This window comes from Rhinolophus sinicus, linkage group LG06 (genome assembly GCF_036562045.2).
Source record: "Rhinolophus sinicus isolate RSC01 linkage group LG06, ASM3656204v1, whole genome shotgun sequence".
Lineage (NCBI taxonomy): Eukaryota > Metazoa > Chordata > Mammalia > Chiroptera > Rhinolophidae > Rhinolophus > Rhinolophus sinicus.
The window spans coordinates 151,992,985-152,019,908 of NC_133756.1; the positions used below are offsets into that span (position 1 = coordinate 151,992,985).

The following is a 26,924-nucleotide window of genomic DNA, read 5'->3' on the forward strand; positions in this document are numbered from 1 at the left end:
TCAAACTGCCATCTTGGGTCCGACCCTCCCTTGGTTCTGAAAGAATCTTCCCAACTCTGAGCTGCTTCTCTGCATGTTGACATAGCCGGGAACCCGTCTATCCTATTCTCCCCAGATCACCACTGTCTCTGGAGGGGTCTGTTTCTCTGTAGCATCCTTACCCTCCCAGGGACTCCAGGGAGGAGCCTCTCGTCTCTCCTTCCTCTGGCTCCACAGCCCAGGTCTGTCAGTCTGCTGTGGCCCTGCCTCTCGGGTCTGCCCCATCTTGCCATCCCCACTGCCGGGGGCCCTGCCATACCCGCTCTTCCCCGGCTCTGCAGCAGCCTGCGGCCTGTCTCCTTGTTCCTCTGGCAGCCTCTGCACCAGCTGCAGAGACACGTACGTAAAGAATCCTCAGTGGCTTCCTGTTGCCAGTCTTCACCGCTGTTTCAAGGCCTTCTACAGAGACGGTGGCCTGAATATCCCTGGGGCTTCATTTTCCTACAGTGTCCCTTTGACATCTACCAAATGATGCTGTTTGTCGACACCACTCTGTGTCTTTGCCCACACGGTGCCCTCCACTACCTTTAGAAGACACCTCCTCCAGGAGGCCTGCCTCCACTGCTCCAACAGAAATACCCTCCCAAGTTTGAGCTCCATAGTACGTTGTCAGCCCTCTACTGTTCACTTCCATGCTTGGCTGTCCGTGACTCGGGACAGTGCAGGGTCCTGGATGGACACACGGACCTGGGTTCAAATCCTAGCTTTCTTTCCTGTTGGCATAGTGACCCCGTGCAAGTAGCTTAACCTCTCTGAGCCCCACTCCTCTGTCTGTCCAGCAGAATAAGACCACCTTGCTGGATTCATTGAATGATTAGAGATGAAGTAAAGCTCCTAGCTCCACGCCGACGTGCAGCAAATGGTGACCATTAGAAAATAACTCCTCATTTGACCCCTAGCTGTCTTGATGCAAAGGCTGTTACCTTCCACCTCCTCCAGGAAGCCCTCCCTGGCCTTCCAGCCTTAGCCCCTCCTTCCTGTTATCACCGATAGCACTTCATTACTGACCACTTTTTACCCCTTACAACAGTATTTGAATGATTTGATCTCCTATGCTAGACTAGGCTTATGAGGATGAAGGTTATAATCTTACCTCAAGGCGCTCACCTGCCATCGCTAAGTTTACTGCGGATCATTCTTAACCCAGACGGGTGGCCAGCAGGGAAGCAGGACCCAGAGCAGGTAGGCCAACCTTCAGAGCAGAGAAGGTGCTGGCACCTCTGGCCTGAGCGCTGACACCAGTTCTAACACACACCTCCCCTGGGCCTCGCTGTTTTCCTTCTTAAATTTACCCTCTGGGTCTCTGGGATCTGGGGACGTACAGGGGAATCGACACTCCCACCCCATTCCTCGCCATCTGCAACCAAGTGCTCCCTCCCATGTAGAAGAAGAGGTGGCTTTGCCCATAATGCACCCAGAGGGAGTCTGCTGAGCAGGTAAGTAACAGGCAGACAGGCAGGGGCTTCCCTTTGAAAAGGCATTTATGATGGTGGCCAGGAGATCATTAATTACTGCTGTCCCGCTCTGCCCTGCCAGGGGCGGCCCAGGGATCAGCTTTGTTTCCAAGGCTTAAACCCAGGCAGGTTCCATGAGGTTGCAGAGAACGAGGAAAAAGGGGGCTTTTAAGATTCTTTTTTTCTCATTTCAAAAAGACCCTTGGGGAGATCCAGCCTGTACCTCAGACTCCGAGGGTTCTTTCTTCAGGAGGGGAAGCAGCAGCCCCAGGGAGAGACCCAACAGTTGTGTTTCAGATCACACTGTGTGTGTCTGAGTTGGCAAATGATGAATCTATTTTTTTCTTTCTTTTTTCCTTTTTTTCTTTGCTTTGATGAAACCCAAGGCCCCACAAGGAGTTTTCACCCATCGTCCTTTACTAAATGCATCTCCCCAGCACTCCTTCCTCCATTTCCTCACGTCTCTAGGAGTTGGGGAGTCATGCAGAGGTTAGGCATTCAGGCTTGGCGTCAGGCTGATGAGGGGTCAAATCCTGCTCTGCCGCTCACACGCTCTGCAACTTGGGCACATTGCTGAATGTCTCTGGCCTTGGTTTCCTCATATGAAAAATGAAAAGTGCCTTCTCTCTGTCCCACCCCCATATTGTCTAACTGCTTCCTGGAGGCAAGACCGGCGCCACTGGAACTGAGCATGCCATGGGGAGTGGGGAGTGACAGAGTGATCGAAGGGGGACAGATACTCAGGGGCCATTTCAGGGGCACTTAGCCAGCAGGGAGCAGCCGGAGGGCAGAGTGAGCCAGTGACTCTGTCTGGGTGAGCATGGTTTGTTGATTCCCGGGGCTCTCTAGGCAGAATGGTTCTCCTGGGGCCCAGAGTTGGGTCCTGTCCTCCCAAACACGCTCCCAGATGCCATCTCAGCATAGGGGCCCATCCTCAGCCCCTGCAGAGCAGTGACTGGAGCCCATGGCCAGGACCTCTCCAGAGTACACAGCTACCTCAGGAGCGAGCATCATCCCAGGTCAACCCGCGCTTTGCTCTACAGGAAACAAAGGCGCTGGCTTGGCCAACTCCTGCACAGGGCGAAAACTCCCCCGCCACGGCCCCGGAACCTGGAGCAGGGTTACGTGAGGCTTACTTTACCCATCTGTGAACGGAGGCTGATGAGGCAGAAGTCACTGCTGAGCATTTCAGGAGACGCTTGGAGAAGGCGTCCCTGCCCTGCAATGCCTGGCGCAGAGGGAGCGCCCCAAAAAGACTCACCAGTGTTGTCACCTCGGGGCGGGGGTGAGGAAGGCAGCCTTGGCTGTCCTTGCCCATGTCACCTGGGGAGGTGTCTCTCTCCCGCCTTAGGGGGAGTGGGATTGTAAGAGCTAGATGTCGTAAGACATCAAAAGATGAAGAAGCATTTGCACAGTGCTTTGGAGGGAATAAAATTCTTTTCATAGGTGATCCTGCTTCATGCACCTAACCGCCCTGGGGTTAGAGAATTATTCTTCTCATTTTGCAGAGGACAAAACTGAAGTTCAAAGGCGTGAAAGCACGTGCACACCTGAGGGCACCCAGCTCTGAGCTGGCATAGAGCAGGATTCCAGTCCAGGGCAGGCTGCCTCCAGAACGTGCTCTTTCTACTGTCTGGCCGCCTCCCAGAGGGGCAGGCACAGGCTCTGATGGGCCAAACAGACCTCAGGCTCTGTTGCTATTGCTACATCAGTGCAGCTACATGCCGCTTGACAGTGTGCAAAGCAGACCGCGTTAATTATCCGTCTTGATCATGACACAGCTTGCAGTTCAGGCAGAAGATCTTAGCCCCACTTTACAGATGAGAAAAGCACAGCCTAGGGACGGAATCACGTGCCAGCAGGTGGCACAGAGCCATTTGTCTCCAAGCTCAGGGCTCCTAGTTATTGGCATGTGACCACAGGCACATCATGGAGCCTCAGTTTCCCCACTAATTCTGTATCTGAGGCTTGTAGTGAGAATTAAATGACACAAGGATGCAGAGAGCCTGGCATTGCCACAGTACCGGGTGGGCTCTCAATACAGGAACGTTCTCTTCCCTTCGGGAAACTCTTACATGAGCCTCTGAGGGCAGCCAGAGCTGTGGAGCGCCGCCTCAGAGGACTGAAAATGCGCAAACCTGTATTGAGTGCCTACTGTGTACATGCCAGAGGGCTTACTGGTGCCAGACGCAGTGACTATGTGCAGCTTATACTCCAGTGTAGGAGACAGACAGAAAATCAGGACGGCATGGATTCATCAAATGACTGCATGTTGTCGTAAGTAGTATGAGGGGGAAAATAGCAGAAACAAGAGAGAGGGACTGCTTATCGGTCAGGGAAGGCCTCTCAGGAGGGGACTCGAGCTGGTGCCCTAAAGCAAGCGAAGGCTGGCCTTGCAGAACTGGGGAGAGGAGGCTTCCAAGTTGAAGGGAAGTGTGTGCAAAGGCCCTGGGGCAGGAATGGATTTGCATGTTCAAGGATGGAAGGAGGAGCATTATGGCTGGGGCCTTGTGAGAGATAAAAGAGTGGTTAGAGTCAAGGCCCGGAAGGCTGGCAGGGACTTGACCGTGAGGACGTGGTCACGGGTTTGGATTTTATCGTAAGTCTAATATGAAGCTGTAGATCAGGTTTGAAGCAAGGAGGGACGTGATGTGATTGAGGTTTTAAAAAAGTAACCACTTTATACATTCCTAAACAGTTATAGTTGGAAGGACCTCTAAAATATGATCTGGCCCACCCCTTTATTGGGCAGTAGGGAAACTGAGGCCCCAGAGGTGGAGTGCAGGTGGCCAGTGTCACGCAGCACCCCAGGGCAGAATCAGCCCTCGAACTCAGGACCTTAGAGCTTGGCTTCAGTGTTCCTTCCTTGGAGATGCTGGCATAAGCCCCAGACCAGGCACCACCTCTGTCTCCTTCAAGGAGGAGCCCTGCCTGGCTTCTGGCCCCATAGCCTGAGGGACCATGCCAACATCCGGCTTTCCCAGGTCAAACTCGTGGCTGTCCCTTTGCCATGATGACTTCTGCTCCACGGCCACTGTCTCAGGTCCCTTCATGTCAAAGGAACCCACGTGGGCCAAGTTCCATTTTTAAACCACATCTTCACCGTAGTAACTGCAATTCTGCTTGAATGTACTTGACCCCATGCAAAGATAATCTGCTAGTGATTCCAAGCATTGAGCATTTTGGCTCCGTAAGGAGCAGAAAACGATGCATGGTTTTCTGTGCATGACCATGTGTCTCTCTCTTGGAGGGGAGTCCAAGAAGCGTGACACTCTTTTTTGCAGATGGGATGAGAAGGCCAGGACTTACACAAAGTCAGAGAGGGAGAGTGAGCAAGAGAAGGGGCCTCTCTATGGAAGCCAGATGACATGAAAGGGAAAGGAAAGAATAAAATGGGTACAAAATCCCTCAACGCCAGCATTTGAACCTGAGACTCATTCTCCAGGCTCTGAGAATCAAACTGACAGGGCTGGTAGGCTTTAGCGATGGACAGATCCAATCTGTCCTCTACTCTCATAATTTTTTTTTTTTTAAATCCTACTTAGGCATAACACGTATACAGTAAAGCACTCCATCTCCAGTGTACCGCTCATTGATGTTCTTAAAATATATGCCAAGTAATCATCATCCAGATCAAAATACAGAACATTCCTATGTCGTCAGCCAGAAGGCTCTCCTGTGCCCCATGCCAGGTGGCACTTTCCTTTCCCCATCCCCCTGCAACTACTGTTCTGGCTTCTGTCACTACCGAGTTATTGTTCTTGTTCTTGAACTTCATATACGTGGAATCATACAGCATGATCTCCTCCAGGTCTGGCTTCTTTAGCTCAACATAATTTTATGATCCATCCATGTTCCTGCATATAGCAGCAGTTTGTTCTTTTTTATTGCTGTGTAATATTCCACTGCATGACTACATATATGTATATGTGTGTGTGTATCTATATATCTATATCTATTTCTATCTATCTATCTATTTATCTATCCTTCTGTGGATGGATGTTGAGTTGCTTCCCATTTTGGGTGCTTATGAATAAAGCTGCAGCACACATTCTGCTCCATGTCTTGTTGTGGGCATATGCAGGCGTTTGCTTGGGCATGTAGCTGGGCGTGGAAATGCTGAGTTGTCAAGGTTTAGCTTTAATAGACACCACGAGATAGAGTGGCTGTGCCGTTGGTCGGTGCCGCCGGTGGCAGTGTACGCAAGTTGTAGTTGCTCCGGCTCCTCACTCACGCTTGGTATCCGTCTGTTCAGTTTTAGTCAACTGGTGGCTCTATAGTGATGTGTTAGTGTGGTTTTTATTTGCATTTCCCTGGTGAGTGATGAGGCTAAGCGCCTTTTCATATGCTTATGAGCTATTGGGATACCTTCTTTTGGGAAGTGTCCCCCTTTTCTTGCCCAATTTTAAACTCGGTTTTCTTGTTCTCTTCTTGATTTATGGGCGTTAGTTATGTATTCTGGACACGAGTCCTTTGTCACGCACAGATATTGCGAAGGCTTCTCCCAGGCTATGGTTTGCATTTTCACTCTCGTAATGGTGTCTGAGAGGTATAGTCTGAGAGGGAAGACAATGAATGTTTATCGAGAGCTTCCTCGTGCCAGGCCTGGTACTCTGCACGCCTGACTAGCTCAGTGCCTAATGCTCACCACCACTCAGTGAGGGGGCACCCTCGCCCTCCACCTCTCCACACCCCCACACCACCGGACAATAGGGATTTAAGGAATCCTAGAGTTCTCTGGCCGCAAAACTTCGTCTTTCTGCTTTGGGTGTCAGTGAGAGAGAAGGTTCCCAGGCCCCCACGTCCCATCCTTAGCATGTCTCACCAGCAGCAGCCAAGCAGAGACGCACGATCAGGAAACTCCCGTCTCTTTGCCTTCCTTGGAGTGAGGGCTTCCTAATTACCCGCCTCGTTTTGTTTGAAGTGAATTTCTTGGCATCGTCAACTACATTCCATTCCAGATTCAAAAGCGCTTCCAACAAGGCTGGCACTATCTGGTGTTTGGAATTATCCTTAATGCCAATACCTTGCATGTCGATAATCCCTTTGATTTAAAAAGTACTTCCCTGATAGCTGTCTTGTTGCATATTCATTAGCTTCAGCCAGTGAGGTAAGCAGGGCAACAATTATTAGAGAGATCGTGTCCAGTAGATTTTTACCAAGGACTGATCTGGTACTGGGCAGGGGGACGCAGTTGAGTGAGTCCTGTGCTTGGGCATTTGAAGTCCAATGAGTAAGATGTATGTCTCAGGTCACCATCCAATGCGGGGCAGGGTGGGGCGGGTGGCGGGTAGTAATAGAGACTCATGCATGATTCAATGAGTTTTTACTACATACATGGCAGGCACCATGCTCAGGGGACATGGCAAGAACAAACTAGAAAACCAGACATAGTCCCTGCCCTCATGGAACTTGCAGAGATGAAGCAAACGCAATGAGAGCACAGCACAACTGTGACCACCTGGACCTGGGAGAGATGGGAAGCTTCCTATAGGAGGCAACACATGAACTGGGTCTTGAAGGATAAATAGGAGTTCATCAGGTGAGGGAAGAGGGATATGGTATTTCAAACCGAGAGAATCTCATGGACAAAAGCCTGGATGTATGACTTACCCAAGGTCACCGGGCCAGGACATGGATGAGTCTGCTGCTTCTCAGCCCTGTGTTCTCTCCGCCCTCCATGCTGTCTCCCTTCACCCTGCCCAGAGCACACAGCCCACAAAGAAGTGAGTGAGTCAGCGCAGCCTCTGGCATGTCCACCCAGTGGTTGAGCCGTCACCAAGGCCAGACCTAGGGGCAGTTTGCCAAGGCAGCACTGGCTGTCCTGGGTGTGTCTCATCTAAAAACTGGACGTGCTGAAAGGAGTACAGCGTCAACTTGGGGATCCTGTGACTCCCACAGACTCCGACTGGCCTTCCTGGGCCTCAGTTATTACATCTGTAAAGTGAGAATAATAATCACAATAATCGCTGCATTGGAGAAGCCTTAGCTTTGTACCAGGCACTGAGCTGAGGGCTTTGCACACAGTATCTCCTTTAATCTCCACAGTGGCCCAATGAGGTATGGGACCTCTTACTACCCATTTGAAAGGTGACAAAACTGCGTCTCAGGGGTTACATGGCTTGTCCAGCATTTCACAGAGCCAGGAAGTGGCAGAATCTGATCATCCCTCTGTGTGACTTCAGCGTCCCTGCTGAAGCTAGTAGGTCTTCCTCTTCACACCTCTGTCCCCACCCCAACATACATCTCAGGTGTTTAATGCGTATCTGTTTCCTGAGTGTCAGTGTCCCTGCCAGCCGGGATTTTGGGGTAGGTCTGTGATTTGATGGAGAGCACGTGGCAGGGGCCCATCTCCTGAGAGTCCAGAACTTCTGACTCTTCCTGACACGCAGAATTGCGGTGGACGTGCCTCATGGAGGCAAAACACCACAACTCAGTGAGGGCTGGGCTGGTCCAAGCAGCCCTAGACATTTAACAGAAACAGCCGGCTCTGGTGTGTGCATGCTCGGGACAATCTAGCCGAGAGGAAATAGACTTGCATTTATTATAAACTATGAACCAAGACAGGCATCCTGTTCGGTGGAAAACAGGTAGGAAAGTGCCCCCTTGTCAGGGGAGTTTGTCCGTCTCTCCCCTTCCATTCCACAAGCATTTGAGGAGTTCTGCTGGGAGCAGAGCCTGAGCTAGAGAAGCAGAGAGGAGTCAGCAGATCCCAGGCCCTCAGGAGTAACCCAGCCCTTTAAAAATCACCATTTAATGAGCGCTTACTGCCTGCCAAGCACAGAGCTGAGAACTGGCCCACCACCCTGGGAGTGATGGGGCCTAAGGAAAGCCCTGTGTCCTGCTCACCGCAGGAGGCAGAGGTGGGGGCGGCTTGGGGAGGGCACAGGGCTGTGGGCTCCCAGGGGGACGCTGAGGGGGGCCTTTTAACCAAGGCCCTTGAATAATGAGCAGGATTTTTGACAGCAGAAATGGGGAGAGAACAGGGCAGGCGATAGAGGATTGCAGCCAAGGGCATGGCCTGTGGCCAGCAAGACCAAGTGTGAAGCTGGGCCCCTCACTTACCAGCACTTTCACCTTTAGTGAGTTTCATCACTTCCCCTCTCCCCCACCTGCTTTTTAAAAAAATTGAGGTAAAATGCTCATAACATTAAATTAGTCATTTTAAAGTAAACACGTCAATGGCATTTAGTATATTTATGATGTTGTGCAAACACCACTCTGTCTAGTTCCAGAACATTGTTATGACCATCCCCACCCAAAAACCGGTACATATCAAAACTCGTCCCCCTGAGCCCCTAGCAATCATTGATTTTCTTTCTGTCGGTATCAGTCTACCGGTTCTAGAGATTTCATAATATGTGGCCTTTTGTGGCTTTTCTCACTTAGCATGTTTTGGAGTCATGCCTATTACAGCAGGTATCTGTACTTCTTCCTTTTTCTGGCTGAACAATATGCCATTGTATGGATCTAGCACATTCATCTGTTTATCCATGCAAACGCTGACGGGCATTTGGGATGTTTCCACCTTTTGGCTTCAGTGAACAGTGCTGCTATGAGCATGCGTGCACGGGTATCTGTTTAGGTGTCTGTCTTCAGTTCTTTGGGGTGTATGCCTAGGAGTGGGATTGTGGAGTCACGTGGCACTACTATGCTGAACTTGTAGAGAATACATCACCTCTTTGAACCTCAGTTTTTACATCTATAGAATGGGAATGATAGCGATAGCTACCTCATAAGGGGTGGATGGGAAAGGATTTGAGGATTAAATGAAGTGCAATGCCCAGGGTAGTGAGGACTCAAGGTGCATTAGGGAGAGGCCGTGTTAAAGAAGGCTGATGGCTGTGGGAAGGAAGAATGAGGGGGCAGGAGTCCCCTGTGCCTGGCTGGGCTCAGCTCTGACCCTGAGCAGTGGGTTCTTTCTCTGAGGGATGGGGCACAGTGAGCAGGTGGCTGTAGACCTGAGAACCAGGTCCCCTTCCTGCTTTTGGGTCCAGGGAGGCTAGCCCCCCAGCCCCACTGGACAGCCCTCACCCACAGGAGAACCCCCAGCAACTGCCACTGTAGTTGTCCCCCATTTGCTGCTCGCCCCTCTCGCTTCCCTCCTCCTTTCAGAGCCTGTCTAGGAGCTGTTCAGGCTTGGCAAGCAGCGGGGGTTCAGAAACCAAATTCACAGGTAAAAATTCCCATTCTCTGCCTGTTACCCGCCTGACTGAGCTGCAAAGTCTGCGACATAATAGGAGTTTGGATTGGGGGTGGGAAAGGAGCCAGTGTGGTTGAGAATCATTTGAGAAGGAGAGAGCCCCAGGTTTGTGACGTAGGGAGAGGCCAGAATGGTGCCAGGGCAGCAGTCAGGTCACCAGTGAGTCCCCGCCCTCCCCGCCCCCTAGGATGTGGTCTCCTGAGCCACATGGCCCAGGAATTGCACCAGGTGGCAGAGGGGGACAGCGAGCTTTGCCCTAACTACTAGACTGTCCCACCCTCCCATCTCTACAGCCAGATGGGCCCCTTTGTTAGTGGGAGGCAGGTGCTGGGGCCCAGTGGTCAGGTAGAACTGAGTTCCTATCCAAGCGCGGCCATGTAGGATTTGCAAGTGATGTTGGGCAAATGATAATCTCTCTGAGTCTCAGCTCCTTCATCTGTAAAACGGGAGAGAACAAACCCTCTTGGCTGGGTTGTTGTTGGTATTGAGTGAGACCGGGAAGGAAAGTGGGTTGCACCGCGTATTGTAAGCTCCTGGTAATAGATGGGGGTGGGGGTGAGGAATGGTCATGGTCGGTCTGCGTCTCAGGCTTGACTCCCGCTGGGCTTTGAGTTCCCCGACTACAGGAACCGTGTCTGTCTCCTTTATGAGCACCCTTTGTCTTAGGGCGGCTTCCCTAACAGCAGAGCCTGAGTGGGGATGGTTGTGCAAGTGAATTATTGAAGGGGGATTCTCAGACGAGGTCTGTACACCACAGGGGGTGTGCAGGACACGGCAAAGGAAGAAGCTAAGGAACTGCGGGGTTCAAGAGCAGTCCAGGCTCATTTGGATCCCATGGGGACCTTTGGCGCATGAATGGCATCGTGGAACTTGTGCCCAGCATATTCTTTCGGGGCTACAGGCTATGCTTGGGGGTCGGGGGGGTACATGGGTTGTGGTCTCCCAGGCCTCTCTGTGATGTGGCTCCAAACAGCCAGGAGCCAGCAGTCCCCCCGAGAGAAGGGCAGGTGGAGCCTTTAGCAGCCAGCGCTGCCAAGGTTAGGAGAGGGGTGCACTGTCCAAGAAAAGGGTGAGGGTGCAGCACTGGCATACCCCCTAATTCCTTACTTTGGAATCAGAAAGAAAACACTGGCTCTGGCACCTGACAGACCTAGATGTGACGCTTCTTTCTGCCACTTCCTGAAATCATCAACCTCTCGGGGTCTGTTTCGCAAGCCCCCCTGCATAGGGTCCATGGGAGGGTGCATCAGATGCTCCATGGACAGCAGCTCCATTGGACCTGGCGCACAGTAGGTCCTCAGCACGCATGGGGTGGGTAGAGTCAGGCGTCTTGCTTTCACCATCCCAGAACAGCGTCTCTCCTGCCAGGCCTGGCCCCACGTGAAGGCCTCCCCCCTACAGGAAGGAGATGGATTTTGTGATCCCTAATAACCCCTGTCCCCAGGGCCAGGAGAGAGGAGAAGGCCATTGTTCTCAGCTCCCTTCCTCCAGAATGAGAAACACAGCCAGAGCCTTTAGCATTGGTTCAGCCAAGGCCTGGGCTTTCCCCAGAGGTGTTTAACCCCAAATGATTAATTTATTCCCATTGTTATTTAGTAAGGATACACGGATACACTTTGCTTGAAAAAATGACACATATCGGGTAAGATTGTAGCCCCTAATGCCAGGCTCTTTTCCTCAGGGCTCCAAGCAATGGCCACTGTTTATCCAGAGGACTGATGTTAGAAAACAAAATTCAACTGAGTAAACTTACAGATCTAACTGGCTTTATTCAATGATTCATGAATTAGGTAGCATCCCATCCAGCAAATAAAAAGGAGCTCCCAGGGGCTATACAAAATGGAAGGCTTTTATAGGCAGAAGGGGGTGGGAAAAGGAAATTTCTAGCAAAGAGTGGATAGTTTCAGACTTAGGTCACTCTCCTTTGTGGGGTGGAAGGGGTCTTTGGGGATTACCTCACTAATGCTGACCAGGAAATTCCAGACTGACCGGTTAAGATTACATTCCTGGGAGAGGCTGAGACTGCAATTAGGTTTTGTATTTAGTCTTGGTTTGCTGACATGGGGCTTAGCGCAAGTGACTCCATTTTGGGCCTGTTGTGTCTCTTAACCATGTCAGCACTTCAGAACAGTGTCCATGTGTGGCTGGGATATGGTCAGGAAAGCCCCCCATCAGGGCAGTGGCTGCCAGGTCCCAGTGAGGACCAGAAGGAAGATAAGCCTCTTCCCAGGGTCCCTGCCGGCCTGAGCTTAGCACAGAGGGGTGCGTGAGCTGCCTGGTTGGGGTTTCCCCAGAATGTGGATGGAGCTATAATTGTAATGCTAATAATAGCTTCCACTTACTGAGGCTTACTTAGGGGCAGACACAATGCTGGGCAAACTCCTGTGTCTCCTCATTTAACTGCGAATCGCAAGTGTCATTGTCTCCATTTTACAGACGTGGAAACTGAGGCTCAGAGAGGTTCACGTAAGGCTTCCACTGTCACGTAATGAGTGGTGGGCATTTGAATTCAGCCTCCGATGAGGCAAGGTGCTGGAGATCCCAATTCTTGCCCCAGTAGGTGTCCAACGGGCTTTCTTCCAGGCATAGGTCATTTCATCAAAGAGACCTGGGCTCTTCAGATTCCTTTTCACGTCACCTTTACCCATCTGTGGGGACTGAGCCCCTTCCTTTCACTCTAAGATTGAAGATCATTGAATACCTGTCTCATTTTAAAGAGGAGAAAGTAAGAGCCTAGAGAGGGCACATGACCTACCCAGAGCACAGAGCAACGCTGACCCAGAGCTGTGAACAAAGGTTTCCTGCCTCTTGGTCAGCATACTTAACCTTTGACCTTATTGTTTTACTCTAAAACCAGACTTGGCCATGTGTGCGTGTGTGCACGCATGTGTGTATATGTGGTGAGGGGAGTGTGTGCCTATGTATGAGTGAAGAGCCAGAACCTGGTGGGGGAGGGGGCATGGAGGCCCATAGGGAGAGGACGGAAATGTCTGCTCTCAGCAGCCTCCATCATATGCAGCCTGAATGCTGGCCAGCAGAGGAGTAGCTGCAACCTGGCTGCCTCTGAGTGCAAACAACTGTATCCAGGCAGTAAACTCCACCCCTCCCTACCTTTACCTGGAGGGGTCCTGCTTCCTGTCTTCCATCTGGGCTAGTCCTGCATCTGCCCTGTGGTTGAGCAGGGAGCTTTATGTAAATCCCAGGCAAGAGAAACAGAACCAATGCTCCCTGGAAACCTTTTCATTCTTGGGAGAGAGCTTCAGAGCTCCAACGACCAAGACTTGAACTTCAGACCAAGGAAGAAAACCCAGAACCTCTGAAGTCTCCGATGCCCCTCTATGAATTTCCTCTGAAATCTTATGTTTATTGAATGATTGAATGAATGGTGCACACTCTGTGATATTTTGGGAACTGAAAGAGTGGATTCACACCCTCAGATGTAGCTTCCTCGGCCCTGCCTATGAGCATGTGTACACACCACGCACACATGTAACACGCTCGACTCTCCGTGTCTGCTGTCTGTGCTGGCGTCTACGCCACGTCCCTTACACACACCTCTCAAGCAGACCACATCCTGGTCCCTGCATCTGACGGCCCTTACGTGGTCTCTGCTCCGCTAGACATGTGATTCTGTGCCCTGAAAGATCACTTGTGCTTAAATGCAGCTGGTGTGGGGAAGACATTTGTCAAGGGAAGTGGGAGGGAACCAAAATGGTCTGGCAACGAACAATGAAGGGTAAACCCAGAGTCTGGAAATATGCAGTCTTATAAAATGCTCTGGGACATCCCAGCCCGGTGGGCATGGATGCCTCTAAAATCTAGCAAGACTTTTTTCTTTGCTTTTCTTTGCTTTTCTTTCTCTCTCTCTTTCCTGAAAAACTTAGGTGCTCATGCTATGCTAATGCTTTAAGAAAAGAAGGAGGAATTTGGGGCATTAGTGGTCTTCCAGGGCCTAAAACACCAGAAGGGGAGGTGGACCTTGCCGCATAGGCAGTGGGGAGCTATGGAGGGTTGTTGAGCAGGAGAGTGGCATGGTCCAAGCCCCACTCCTGAAGTTCTGTCCTGGCCCACCTGAGGATGGACCGGGGGCAGGGGGGGCAGTAGGGAGACTGTGGCTGTGGGCCACGTGCGAAGAGGATGAAGGCTTAGATTAGGGAAGATGGTGGAGATGACTGGTAGAGGGGAGGGGTCAATGTAGGATGTTTCCAGGTATATGGGACTGAGCTGTTGGGGGAAAGGGGAAGAGAGAGAATAAAATCCAAAAATGTTTAGGAGACTCCGATTGGGAGGATTCCTAGAGGAGCCACTTCTGGGTAAATAGTAACAATAAGTCATAGTATTCCCGAAGCTTTACTCTGTGCCGGGCACTGTGGTATGTGCTTTATGTGTTCTGCCTCATTAAATACTCACAAGAAACCCCTGAGGTAATTACTATTATCATCTCCACTTCACACGTGGTGAAACTGAGGCATAGTTAACGTGACACAGAGCACACAGCCGGGAAGGTCATAGCTAGGCTTCAACTCCAGGCCGCTGTGGGCAGGACTTCCCTACGTAACCCCTGCCCCACGCTGCCTCGCCATCACAGGCCTGCAGGAGGCCAGCTTTACTTCGGAAAGGAGCTACAGAAGAGCTGAGAGGAGAGGGCAGGGCGATTTAGGGTTCACCTGACAACCGACATTGGGTGCAGAGGCGTCATCCCCTTGGGAAGGAGACCAGCAGCCTGCGGGGGCCCCTCGTTCTGTGTGGTGGGCTCTCAGCCCAGGGGAGTAATGAGAGGGCAGAAAAGGAAGGACAGGAAGGAAGAGAAATCGCTGCCCATTATACCTGTCCTTTGGCAGGCCTGGGTAATTACCAAACCCTCAGCAGTGAAATATTTCGTTTCGGTGTAATTGCTAAGTAATTATGTGGTATGGGTTGTGTATTAATCGTGTTGATTAATAACACGCAGGTAGTAATTAAACATCTGCTTCGTAATCATGTACAGGCTGAAGCTTAACATACACACACATACGCATGCGTGTCTGTGCTACATGCAAAGCTTCTTGGTCGCTGTGATGCTCGTGTGTGTGTGTGTGTGTGTGTGTGTGTGTGAGAGTGTGTGTGTGTTAGAGAGAGAGAGGGAGAGAGCGCGTGCGCACGCGAGCGTGTGCCCGGCTGAGTTGAGGCCACTCCTTCCCCCCATACATTAAGGCCTTTGTGTCCCTGCCATCCCCTGATTCCAGGGGAGGAACTGAGCTGGCCTTGGGGCTGTGCCACCCTGAGGCCCCTCTCAGAACAGAAGCCCCGTGTGTGTCTCCATCCGGGCTGAGCTGCTTGCTCAGTAGGTTGGCACAGGGCCTTGGTGCTCCCTACCTGACGATATGCTAAAGTGTCTTAGAGCTCACTGTGCAATCAGTGTGAGACTGTGGCTTCAAGGGTCCTTTCAGGGGCAGGTTACTTTTTTCCAGCAGCTGGAAGAGAAAGTGATTGTGGGAGCCACCGCTCTGTGGCCCCGTAACATCCCAGCATACCCATTAGGCCTGGATTGAATGATCTGACCCCAGAGGCTGCAGGGACCAAAGCAGGACACAGACCTGGGAGCCAGGAGCGTGGATCGTCCCCGACTTGCTGTGTGATCTCGGGCAAGTTGTGTTCCTTCTCTGTCCCTCAGGTTCCAGGTCTATCAAACAAAGGAAGAACACAGAGCTCAGAGGTCTCCGAGGGCCTTTCCAGAGCTGCTGTACTCGAATTCTAATTTGGTTTGTACTAATTAGGAATTGGAGACAATTTAAATTCAATACATCCGATCCTCAGTGAGTAAACAATCAGAAATAATGCCTTCCTTTACGATTTCTCAAAGACTCACTCATGAGCAATGAGAACCCAAGCTAAAATCAATAGCTTTTATTTCTCACAGAGAAATTGCAGAATCCTTGAGCTTCTGGGCATTGCAATTCATTCTTGTATTTTAAATTTTTATGTTTATGTTTATGGACTGCCATTAGGTACTATGGATCCGTCCTGAAGGTTGATTTTTTTCATTAACTTAACTCATTTTACTTATTAGTTCACATTTATAGTTTGGATTTAATAAGCACACCATGCACAAGTCATAAAACAGCCCTTTTCTTTAGCGATATTTTAAAATCAAGACTCTTCTCTGAGTCATCCCAGGTTTATTTGCTCATAACTTGCTTCTCCTGTGATTTGAGGCCCAGCATGACCGATTCCAGCCAGTCATTTGCCCTTGAGCTTTGGTGCCCTTATTTTTAATAGGGAAGTGTACCACTAATTAGTAAAAGCTTAAATGCTTAAGTTTTAGAAAGCAAGCATCCAGTAATCATTCACTGTGTTCAAAGTGCTTCTCCCATATTATCTAGTTGAATCCTACATCCCTACGAAGTGGCTTTATTTTTTGTTTTTACTTTATAGGGGAGGAAACGGAGGCCCAGAGAGGTTAAATGACCTGCCTGAGGCCACACCGTTGGCGATAGGGGCAGAAGTGGGATGCAAACCCAAGGTGTCGAAGTGCAGCCATCTTCCCTCCTACACTTTCTCCCTTCCCCCACGCCTGCCAGTTTTGGGTCCCCCATCCCCATCATCCCTTTACTCTCCCACTGAGACAGGTTAGTTAGTATGATTGCTAGATAGATAGGGGGGTCCCTGGTGGAATAAAGAAAAGACAGCCATATCCTAAAACTTCAGGTTTTGAAATCACTCCTTTGCTCCAGGACATAATGTAACAAGGCCTTGAGGTTAATCATAAAATTCCTTTTGGCCTGGCAAATGGAGCAGATCTGATAGATAAGAGTGGGTTACTTTGCCAATTCCTTCAGGATGGACAAGCAGACCAAACCTGGTAGACGAATTTCATTAGAAGGCGCCAGTTCCCTTCTCCAAACTGCTCCCCTTCCCCAAGCAGGCAAGGGAAGGTATAAAAGTAGGAACTTTTGCCTCAGTCATGGGGCACCCCCCATTCGGGACCCCCTCCCTCTCAGGAGCTGCAACCTCTTCTCCTGCCTCTAATAAACTATCCTCTTTTTAAAACTTTTTGCCTCTCCCTGGTCCCTGTTTCCATTCTTCGGCTTCACAGATAGGATCCCGGCCCACACTCAGAAACTGCCAGCAGATGCAACATCACCTACATCACCACCCCCACCAGGCCCTGCCCATCTTCCTGTCATCCTCTCATCTGCTGTTTCCACTCGTCTGGGCTCCCTCGGCCGGGAGCACACCTGTGCTCTATGACCTTCAGTGGCTCCCCATTGTCTACAGATCAAGTGCCTCCTCCTTAGCCCGGCATTCCAGGGCCTTACCCATCCAGCCCCTGCCTTCCCTTCCGGTCTCATTTCCCACTCTGCCCCAACATGCAGGCTTGGCTCATGGTCCTGAATACCCATCCCACACTTGGGTACCTTCATGCCTTCGCTCACCCTGCTCCCTCTGCCCACAGTGCCCTCCTCTGCTCTCCATACATTCAAATCTGCCCCCTCTTCCAGGAAGCCTTCCCTGGGGCTCAAGGAGGAACGGCCCCCTCTCTCCTCTGAACTTAGAGCCATGTGATGAGCCTTCCTTCACCACCTTGAGCTACGAAGACAAAGCCATTGCCTTTTCTTCCTCTTACCAGTGAGCTCTTCTGAAGGTGTAGTCTGTGCCTCACTCATCTCTGGCATCCCCCGAGTCCCAGGTACACAGTTCAGTTAACCCTCACCATATGATTGAATGCTCATATTTCCTGTGGTTTCCAGGAAATAGAACGCCTGTGTCTTCTCTGGGGCATTCAGGGCCAGCCCAGTGCAAATTTAGGGAAAGACTTTGTCCAGGTTCTATTAACTCTCAACAGCTCTGCCTCCCTCCCTCCCACAAGTTTCCTTCTGTCTTCCTTCCTTCTTGGTCAGTGACTCAAATATAAAATCATTTTCCTCTCTCCTCCCATCAAAACTTACCTATCCTGGGCCCCATTGACTCAGCTCGCTGCTGCTTGAATGGCCTCTGGTTTCTGGCAGACGAAATCCAGCTATATAATGTTAATAGTGAATCGTGACAAAGAAAACGAGACACCAGAGGAGGGGAGAGAGGGCCTTGTTTACATAAAGGCATCGGCTGGATTCTCAGTCAAGGCTCCTGAGTAGCTCTCTACCACTTCCTGGGTTATCTTGGCCACTGGGATTAGAATGGCAGCCCTGTCCTGGACGTGGCACATTACAGTTTGCATGTACTTTCCGTTAGGCTGTCATCTCTGCAGTTCTGTGAGGTTTCACTGAGGCTCAGAGAGGTGGGTTGCATGCCCGATACACAGCCAGGGGCTAGTGGCAGGTCTGGCAGCCCTCAGTCACTCTTTCTCTGTCTCCCCAGCCAGTACCGTTGGTCGCCTCCTGGGCCTCCCTTCCCCCCACCCCGACAGCAGCCTGTGTGTCTGCCAGCTCGATCTACAGGGTCTGTTCCCCCAGCTGGGGCAGGCAGCCTGAGGGGCCACGGAGGAGACAGAGCCAAGGAAGGTGCCAGGCCGAGGGCAGCACGTGCCTCTCTCCTGGGTAGCGATGTGTTCAGCCTCTTGGAGTGCGGGATTCAGGGATAGGTGACATAGGCCAGGCCCACATGGCAGGAACTGTGAGGACAAGCTCAGCTCCCTGCTGAAGCGCAGAGCTTCCTGGGCTGCTGCGGGATGGCCAGGGTCTTCTGACTGTCCTCTCCCAGCCCTGTCAGCCACTCAGGCACGTCCTCCCCACCCAACTCTGGGCCTGGATTCAGGGCAGTGGCTTCACTTGGCAGTGACACACACACAATTATAACGTACACGCGTTCCCACACTGAATGCCCCCACGCCCCACACACAGACACAGTGTTGCCCACCCTTATGTGCCCGGGAGCTCATCTGCATGCGTTTATGACACACTCCTGAATTTCTCCAGTTCACATTCTATTTTAAACAGTCTAGACGGTGGTATCCACAGTGATCAAGAGCTTCTGCTCTTACGTCAACTATGGGTTCAAACCCAATCTGTGCTGTGTAACAGCCACGTGGCCACCGAGTTACCTAACCTCTCTGAGCTTCAGTGTCTCATCAATAAAAGGGGAATGATAGCAGCACTGCTAAGGTTAAATGGGGAGAGGCGTGGTAAGCGCTGACCATGGGACATTTCCATCTCATTTCCCACTCTGCCTTGACAGGCGCCTTGGCTTGAGGCCCCCCTCTTGGGTACCTCTGTGCCTTTGCTCACCCTGGCCCCCCGGCCCAACTCAGCCTGCTCTCATCTCCACCCACACACATCTGCCTTCTCCACCAGGAAGCCTTAACAGGCCTGCAGGGGTCAACAGTGTCGTTGTCATAGGGAAATGAGAGGAGAAGGGTCCTTACCTTGGCATCTCTGCCTGGGAGCTACTAGAGCCCTGGGTTTTGGAGCTGAACCCGACCGACCGTGGGGACTGACCGTGGTGCCAACACGCCCTTTTGCAGATGGAGAAACCAAGGCCCCACGAAGGGAAGGATATGCCTGTGTGCTCACAGCAAGTTAGTTTTCCTCTGGGCTGGAACCCGGGACTCCTGCCTGCGGGTCTGTGGGGTCCATTGCTGCCACCTCTTCCTGGGGGTCACGTTCCCCCTCACCTACTAGTGGGGTGGGTGGTCTGCTACTCTCAGCAGGTTTGAGGGAGCAAGTGTGGACTGGGGTGGAAGTAAAAGATAGAGGCTTGGGGTCCCCCAGATGAACCTCTTTATCAAGCGAGTATGGGGAAGAGGCCCGGAGAGGCAGACACACTTGTCATCGGCAAGGGACTGAAGCAGAGACCCCAGGTGGCCGTGGTGAGCCCGTGAGAAAGCCACAGCTGCGTAGCATGCTGTTAAAACAATCTCCATTGTCACCTCTTTCCTGCAGCCATTTATTTATTTCTTTATCATACGCTTTTGGAAAACGCGGAGAATGCCACCCCTCCCGGGGAAGCCATCCCATCCCCACCCCTCCCCCAGTTCTCACGCTCTGGCTGCCGTCTGGTGTGACATTAGCGTTCACCAGCTTGCAGAGCGCTAATGACATTTGCATTTTCCTGGCTGGTGAAATGTGGGCTGGGCTGTGGGGTCCTATGGGGAGTTTGCAGCCCAGGGGGAGAAGCAGGTATGCTGGGCTGGGGGCCCACGCTGGTCTCTGAGAGGCAGAGAAGTGGGATCAGGGGAAATAAATGATTGGTGGCATTAGAGATTTTTGTCTCAAGACGTGCCAAGGACACACAGCAGCTCCCAGTCCAGTGCTCCAGCTCCCCCACAGGCACCCCCAACATCCTGCCCTGCATTGCCTCCCTAGCATTTGTTCCACTCTTGCTATGTGCCAAATGCTCTGCTATGGGCTTCACAGACCTATGAAAGCCGTTTTAACACCCTGCAGTCATGGAAGAGAGATGCTCTCATTATCTGGTTTACAGACGAGGAGACTGATGCTCTGAGGACACCTGAATTGCCCAGGGGCCCATTTCTAGAACAAGGTCGCCCCAGCATGGGGCCGAGGTCCATGTGCCCCCAAAGCCCATGCTTCTGACCACTGTGGACATTGCCTCCTGCACCATGTCCGGGCTTGAACATGGCCAGGAAACCATTCTCCATTCTTGCTGTCCCAGCATCCACCTGACAGGCATGCAGCAGCGCCCGGCCATGGGCGTGAGCGGCTCTAGAGGCTGCAAGGCTGACAACTAGAAAGGAGGGTGAACCCCTGGAGAGAGCACCCAGCCATGAATCTGGAGAGACCCCGGGTTTGGGCCTCACTCTACCACCAACTTGCTGTGTGACTTTGGACAAGTAACTGCCCCTCTCTGGGTGTCAATCTCCTCATCGGTATAATGAAGCCATTGGTCTGGCTGGATGGAGCGTTCCAGCAATGCATTTGCACGTGAGGAAGGATGTGTCTTCCAAATGCACTTGAACTCTCCTGGAGTTTCCACTCACTCAGAAATGTAAAATTATGTTTTATGTCAAAGCAAACCAAGAAATTTGTCAAGCGTCTCCACTATGCAAAGGGCACGGTGCTAGACCCAGTGGGTGTGATGCTTGTGTATTTTTATTCGGGATGTACACACACAGGCAGATGCATACATTTGTGTCTTAGAATTGTCTCTAGGCAAGTTCAGTCGGGACCTAGACAATGTCTCCCCAATCCTAATGTGTAACCCCCAGGCTCCTGTAGTCTTTGCTTTATCACACTGCCTCTTCAGGGCCCAGCGAGCATTTCAAACATAAAGAAAATAACTCAGGCAGTGTGAGCTGATGAGATCTCTCAACGAGGCAGTCATGGTTGGTTCTGCTTGTCTCTGACAGGTGGACACCTCCTGGACAGTCCCAAGCTTGCAGTGGCCAGAGCTTCTGACGCTGTCCTCAAAGCAACTTGAACCCTTTGAATTTGGCTTCGAGAAACGTGGGCACCTACCTTTTCCAGACCTTCCCACGCTGGCCACCCAGGTAAGGGACTTCATGCTTGTTCAGCATGGGGTTTTATGCTGCTTTTGTTGTTGATGTTGCTGATAGTAACTGTCAGTAGGGCACCCTGGCATTCTTTATCACAGTGCACTTTGGTTATCATCGGCAGGAGAGCCGGTGATTAAAGCTCTCCAGTCCAACAGACCTGGGTTCAAATCCTGGAACCACCAGGATGCGAGCAGGTTCCTCAGCCTTTCTGTGTCTCAGCTTCCTCACCAGTCAAACAAGGAAGCAATAGCACCCACCTTTTCGGTTTGAGGTAAGGATAACATACGGTAATACATGAAAAGGGCTTAGAGCAGGATGAACACACAGTGAGCTCAGAATCCAATAAACGTTTGCTGTTGCTCATAGTAGGCCTGCCCCCATGACGATTGGGAATTAGTTCGTTCTCACATTCGCGCTAGAATGTGGATTCCACAAGGGCAGGGGGTTTGTCTGTCCTGTTCTTAGTTAAACCCCAGATCCCAGTAGAGTAAACTGGACATTATTTGTTGAATGAATGAATGTGTGAAGATGCTTTATATTATGTGGAATCCTCAGAACAATCCTTGATGGTCCTTGCATTAGTCAGAATATGGGTTTGGTCATGTGTGACCAAAATAACAGTTTCTTAAACAAAAGTGCAGTTGATTTTTCTCTAAGATAAATCCTGAGCAAAAGGGACTCTTCTACACAGAAACATTAGGGACCCAATTTCCTTCTGTCCTGTGGCTTCACCATCGCTTGTCTACATGGTCCACCATGGCCCACGACAGTCTCTCTATCCTACTCAGCAAGAAGGGCACATCGAAAAAGGAGAGGGCACCCCTTCCTTTAAGAGGGTACCTATGTCGTTTCCATTCATGTCCCACTGGCCACAATGTACATATATGACACACTTGGCTGCAAGAGAAGCTGAGAATTAGAGTCTTTATTCTGGGTGGCTACCTGCCCAATTATAATTCTATTTCAGTGGAAGAAGAGGAAAATGTATTTTGGGGACCCTCCACCTTGCCACATAAGATGATCCACCCCCCTTGTTTCATCCTCTCTCCCTTCCTCCCTCTCTTCTTCTCCCTCGCAACCAATGATCTTTTCACTGCTTCCATAGTTTTGCCTTTTCCAGTGTCATATAATTGAAATCATACAGTATGTAGCCTTTTCAGACTGGCTTCTTTCACTTAATGATATGCGTTTAAAGTTCCTCCACATCTTTCCATGGCTTGATATCTCCTTTTCATCGCTGAATAATATTCCATCGGATGTGCCATAGTTTGTTTATCCATTCACCTATTGAGAACATCCTGGTACCCTCTAGTTTGGGGTGATTATGAATAAAGCAGCTATAAACATTCACGAGCAGGTTTTGTATGGACGTAAGTCTTAACCTTTTGGGTAAATACCTAGGAGCATGACTGCCGAAGTGTATGGTAAGAGTATATTTAGAATTTTTACTGCCAAGCTGTCTTCCAAAGTGGCTGCATCATTTCGCATTCCCACCAGGCGTGAGTGAGCATTCCTGTGGCTCCGTATTTTCGTCAGCAATTGGTGCTGTCATTTTTGTAGATTTTTGTCCTCCTATTAGGTGTGTGGGGGTATGATCGCCACTTTAAAGTTGTGGATTATGAAACTTAGAGAGAGCAGCTTGCTCATGGTGATGCAGCAGGTAAGAGGTCCAGGAACCTTTCCGGGCCTGCTTGACACCTGAGCCCAATAGCTTCCTGCTACATCCCACAGCCTGTCCCATGGTAGGTCTCTCTGAGACTGGACCAACGCCCTGGGGTGACTCTTCTAGCCCCAAGCTCAAGGGTGGCTGGATCCCAGGCCCTCATTCATTGTTTAGTGTCTGTCGCCCTCAGCAGAACCAAAGGTCAATAAGGCAGGACAGTGAGAGGTGGGGCAGAGTGAGTAGTTGAGCCAAGGCTGGAGGTGTCTCACTTGAGCAGCCAAAACAGAACCCTCGGAGGAGCCAGACAGCTGGGAAGGCTGGGGTACAGGCCAGCCCAGGAGGCTGCTGTCCTGTGCCCAGTTCTAGGGCTTGAGGGGAAGGCTGGAGCTGCTGCCCAGGTCAGTAAGAAGCAATGATAGGCCCGAAGTGAAGGCTGGCTATAGGGGTGGGGGTGATGAGAGGCTGGGCAAGGGCCGAGCTGAGGTCAGATCCTGCATCATTTGGGAGTCAAAACTCAAACCCAATTAAGCAAGACAGGCAACTTATTAGCTTTTCATTGGTTTCTAATATGTTGGCAATTTGTAGCCTGTTTATTGGTGTCCAAGTCAGGGCTGAGTCCAAGGCTCAAATGATGCCTATGTCTGTGCCCTCTGCTTCCTTCCTGTGAGCTGTAGTCCCCGACAGGCACTCTGCATGGCAGTGGGGCACTGAACAGCAGCTCCAGACTGACATCCTGCTCGCTTCAAATCCAAGGGAGGGAGAACTTCTTCCCAGGAGTTCCAACAAAAGTCCCAGAGTTGAAGCTTATTGGATGGTTTGGGGTCACATGACCACCTCTGACCAATCACTGACACCAGGAGGAAAGAATAGGCCGATTGGCCAGACTAGCTCAGTGATGGGTGGTGGGTGGTGAGGGGTGTGTGTTGTGGGTTGGGAGAGTGGGCTTGAAAGTGTGAGAGGGCTGCTACCCCAAAGGGAAAACCTTATTTTCAGAAGAAGTAGGAGGGAGTGCTGGGCAGACAAAACCACAGATGCTCTCTGTTGGTGCCAGGGTACGGGGGTGGCGGGCATGGAGTAAGCAGGAGGGCTGAGGTCCTTCCTGTGACTTACAGCCCCAGGGATGGCCTCTGACAGGTGCACGTCAGTTTCCGTGGATCTGGTATCTGAAAGCTTGATTTATGCACGTATATGTGTGAGTGTGCACGTGTGTGCTCACACACCACGATGGATCCGCAGGTGGTGCTTCACTTTTCAAAAGGATTGTCCCCAAAGTCCTTCCCATATTGAGTCTCTGCGCTTCTTAGCAGCTACCCCACTATCTCTGCCACCCCATATCTGGCTGCCTTGGGTTTCCCTCCACTTGCTCGAAGGACCTTTTTCTTTTTCCCTTCACCCCCATTCCCTTATCTCTTGGGAAAGTTTCTTGAGCTACGCTAGCATGTCTGTGCCATAGGTGGCCTCCCGGAAGTCCAGGCCTATGACAGCCCCCTTCCCAGAGGAGGAACCACAGCCTCCCCTGAGACCTCTCAGAGGGAAGGGGAAAGAGAGGAGACAGTCACTGACCAGCAGGAGACTCATCCTCAAGGGGCCCCAGGGCCTGTGTGGGGTTCCAGGACATAGGTGCGCAGGCCAGCCTCGTAACCGCCGCCGATATCCACTGTGGCAGCTCTGTTATGTATTTAGGGTGCAGTGTATGATTTCCTTTGAAAAACGATTGCTCTGCAGAAAAAAAAAGATGGGAAACCACAGTGTACGCGGCTGCCTCCCAGGCAACTGTGGCCAAGTGTTTTTGAAGATCTGTCCTTTGCTTGATTTTGGTCAACCACAAACCTCCTGGCTCTTCACCAGTCTCCCCTCCTCTCTCTCTCTCTGGATCTCTCTTGCCTGTGGATTCTGCAGCTCTGACTCACCACGCAGACAACTCAGCATTCAGCATCACCCTGCCTTATATGGTATGCTCAGTGCTCGCAGGGCAGTGAGGAGTAATTCATGTGTTCAGCCATTGGCTGTTGCGTTCTTACCATATGCCAGACACCATTTCTTTCGCTGGGGATTGAGGGGGTGCTCCCTGCCTTCTCCTCTGGAAGATCTGCCGAGGGCAGACACTCCCTCTGCCTGTCTTGCCCCCAACCTCTTGTCCAGTGTGTCATTCAGTGCCAAACCATAGTCAGACTTGGTGGATGTTTGTTGGTTACTTTCCACACCATGTTTTAAAGTCCCCGCTTATGAATGATAGGCAGAGATGACCGCTAGATCACTGTGGTCCCTTCTTGACCACTAGAATAACTCGATCCTCAGCAGCTAGGACAGAGTTGAAGATGCAGCTTGTGATGTGTCCTGCAGAGGGAGGAAAGGCCATGGTTAGAGATCTCTGTGCAAACCTGGTCAGGGGGTATGCACAGGTAATCAACAAGTATTGGCCAACTTCCACTCCCGGTCATTCTCCGTTCATTCAGCAGCACCTCAGAGGTCCGCAAGAGGCTCCTCAAGGGCCTTCTGGCCTGTGGTCAGGGAGACAGGCATGGAAGTAAATCCCTGGCATCCAAGGTAGGGAATGAAAGGGTTTAGAGCACAAATGTAAAAGAAGGCTTGGGAATTCCAAGATGACATTCAGAGGCCGCTTCTGGGTGGGGGCGGTGGTGGGAGACTAGGGAATGTAGTGCATTTGAACTGGCTGTGAAACTGGGTGGCATATGGGACAGGCGAGGATGCTGGGAAGGACATCACAGGAGGAAGAAACAGTGAAACAGTGAAAGCAAAGGCCTGGAGTTGGGACCGTGGGGCTTGGAAGACTGTGTCCGGCGGGAAGTGAGATGAACGCAGTCAGCTTCTTCCCTGCAGGCCTCCAGGCTTGGCCATGCAGGCCTGTGGCCTTCTTCAAGACTGCCTTCAACCACAGTGTGTTTGGAGTTGGTAGCGCTTCCATTTTCCTTTTCTTCCCCCTCCAGCCTCAGGAAATGGAATTTTGGAGGGGCTCTTTAGAGAGAAGATGCTGCACAGGGACCAAGAGTAATTAATACTCCACTCCTATCTCCGAGGTTCTTCACAGAATTTAGAAAGCGCATTCACTTCCAGTTTTGCAAGCAGCAGGCCTCCAGGCAGACCCTCAGCTGGAAATCAGAAGACGTGGGTTGTTATCCCAGCTCTGCTACTGATGTCATTAGCCTCCCTGTCCGATAGTTTGTTGTTCGTAAGATGAAGGGCGAGGCCCCTTCTAGCTTTAAGCTTTTTATTCCAAGTCAGACCTGGGTTCATATTCCAGCTCTGCTAGTCATGTGACTGTGGCCCTCTGAGCCTCAGTTTTCTCCTCTATAAATGGGGATAATAATACTCTCACAGTACTGACGTGAGCCTTAAATGAGATGACTAAATGAGATAAAGCATTTAACAGTGTTTTTGCCAGAGGGTTAGTACTTAGTGATAAGCACTGATGCTGTTCTCTTTATACGCTCATCTTTATAACTCTGTGGGAGGAATCCTCAATGGACTCTTTGGTGTGTAGGTGCCTATAGGGCAGCCTATGTCCATGTCCCCCAAAATTTGGTGATGGGGCCGAAGTCACGCCCCTCCTATCTCCAAAAGGGGGTAGAGCGTCTCCCTCACAATCACGTTAATTGATTCATTCATCAGATATTTATTGAGCACTTGCTGTGTGCCTGGGCCTCTGAGAGGTACATGGGATCCTGTTGAACGAGATACCCAAGCTGCCTGCTCCCCACGGCTCAGGCTGACTTTGGGGCATCGCCTCTGCCCTCCAGCTGGCCCCACCAATACCACTGGCCAAAGGATTTCATACCAAGCATGAATGTGCTCAGGGCTGCAGGCTGGAGCCCTGGGGAGAAATCCCACCCCTGCCTCCCATGGCTCCTGGAACTCTGCATAACCAACCCCTCCCTTTCCATCTTGGGGCTAAGGCCCCAGTGAAATGCCAGAGAACCACCACAATTAACTGGTCTGGCCTTGTACCTGGACAAACCAAAGCGATGGATTGGATTGCCAAGTTCTGGTTCAGCATTATGCAAAGTAAAGTATTCTGAAGAGGAAGAATGGCTTGCCACCGGGCCTGGATGACAGGGCTGTTTCATGCTCACCCCCTTTAATGCCTGTTTGGATCCCCAATTGCAAGGAGTTTGG

At 51.1% G+C, this 26,924-nt stretch overlaps 1 protein-coding gene across 5 annotated transcripts in view; it reads left to right on the forward strand.

The window, feature by feature from the left end:
• TSPAN18 (tetraspanin 18) overlaps positions 1 to 26,924 on the forward strand; it is a 180,198-nt gene that overhangs the window by 98,832 nt on the left and 54,442 nt on the right. For 4 of the 5 annotated variants that reach the window (XM_019746421.2, XM_074336252.1, XM_019746424.2 and 1 more), the window contains one exon: positions 20,981 to 21,121. The exons of the other annotated variant lie outside the window; for it this stretch is intronic. The gene's annotated coding sequence lies outside the window, so the exon portion shown is untranslated. The remainder of the gene's footprint in view (positions 1 to 20,980; positions 21,122 to 26,924) is intronic. 5 annotated transcript variants of the gene reach the window in all.